We start from the raw sequence: 2012 nt of genomic DNA on the forward strand, positions 1-2012 counted from the left end.
AAAATCTAGGGCACCAAATATTTACTCTGCAAATTGGCTATTAAAGGGCAATAAATAATATTGTCTTTCCGAATAACCACACAGCCTTAATAATTAAAAAAAGAGCTTATTTAGAGAGGAATTTCAGTCAACACATGTGTGATGAGCAATATAATTTTAAAATCACCACTCGGTCACACAAGCAAATTAGCTGAGTCACGCAACAGTCATCAAAGGATAATATCGTTTGATGGATGGTTGGTGGGAGCTGTAATGGAGAGATCAGACTGTCATCACTTGAAGTCTTTGATCAATCTCAGCATTACTAAAAGTGGAAACTAAACATTAAGTGCTTCTTGATGTAATGCAATATGAAGGACTTAGAACTAGTTGTAATATATTTCTGCCAACGGCAACACAAAAAATTTAATCCTGAATCTAAGAAAATCTCTAGAATTGATGAAACAATATAGAAGGTAAAGAGTTAAATGAAAACAAGAAACAAGTTAATATGAGACATCCTATAAAACAAGTGATCCGACCAATCGAGTAAGTCAATTGCAGTGAAAGGGGACAAAGAGGACCTGGCTTGATTAAAAATTACTTAAATCAAACAAACTAACAATCAAATATAACTAGTGTAACTTGATCCAATTCTAATTGGAACAATCTCTACACATATTTTAAGGCAAACTCTATACATACTTTAATACAAACATTCTTAAGAATTAATGATTATTTCATTACGTGTGGTTGTTGATCATGTTATGTGCCATCAAGTCACCTGCGACTCATAGCGACCCTAGGTACAACAACCCTAAACCCTGCTCTATCTAGTAACAATCTAATTGTTTCTGAGACACCTACCCCACTGAGTCAATTCATCTCATCCAGGGTCTTCCTCTCTTGCGCTGTCCCTCCACACTCCCAAGCATAATGTTCCTCTCCGAGGACTGGTTCCTCTTTGCAACATGCCCAAAGTATGTCAGAAAGAACTTCAGAATCCTTGCCTCCAATGATCAGCCTGGTTTCACCCTCTCCAGGATGAACCTATTTGTTCTCTTTGCAGTCCAAGATATATTCAATACTCTTCTCCAACACCACTGCTCAAAGACATCAGTTCTCCTTGTATCATCCCTTGTCCTTGTTCAGCTTTCTGATGCATAACATGTAATTGTGAAGACTATAGCCAGGATTATTGCCAATGTCAGATAGATTTTGGCAGAAAGCAGAGAGTACCAGAAGAATGTCTATCTGTGTTTCATTGACTATGCAAAGGCATTTGACTGTGTGGATCACAATAAATTGTGGCTAACCTTGAGGAAAATGGGAATCTCAGAACACTTGATCATGTTTATATGAAACCTATATTTGGACTAAGAAGCAATCCTCAGAACAGAGAAGGGAAACAGTACATGGCTCAAAATCAGGAAAGGAGTGTGTCAGGGATGCATCCTGTCCCTGTCCTTTTCAAACTGTATGCAGAACAGATCATTCTGGAAGAAGGGTTTTATGAGGAGAAGTGTGATATCAGGATTGGAGGAAGAATCATGAACAACCAACGATATGCAGATGACAAAACTTTGCTTGCGGAAACTGAAGAGGACCTGAAGCACTTGCTGCAAAAAGTCAAGGACTGTAGTCTTCAATATGGATTGAAGATCAACATCCAGAAGATTAACAACCACTGGGCCAATTGGCAACACCATATTAGATGGAGAAGAGATTGATGTTGTTAGCAATTTACAGCTTGCTCAGATCCACAATCAACACTCTTAACACCAGCAGTCAGGAAATCAAATGATGAACTATATATTGGGAAAATCTGCTGTCATGAAACTCTCCTGAGTGCTGAAGAGCAACGATCTCAGTCTAGATACAAAGGTGTGCCTAATCCAGGCCATGGTCTTCTCAATTACTTGTTATGCTTAAGAGAATTGTACAATGACTAAGGATGACAGAAGAATAGATGCCTTCGAGTTGTGGTGCTGGAAAAGAGTCTTGACGATACCATGGACTGCCAAGAAAACAAA

Source organism: Elephantulus edwardii, unplaced genomic scaffold (assembly GCF_000299155.1).
Source record: "Elephantulus edwardii isolate Elephantulus edwardi_28Jun2011 unplaced genomic scaffold, EleEdw1.0 scaffold00003, whole genome shotgun sequence".
NCBI lineage: Eukaryota > Metazoa > Chordata > Mammalia > Macroscelidea > Macroscelididae > Elephantulus > Elephantulus edwardii.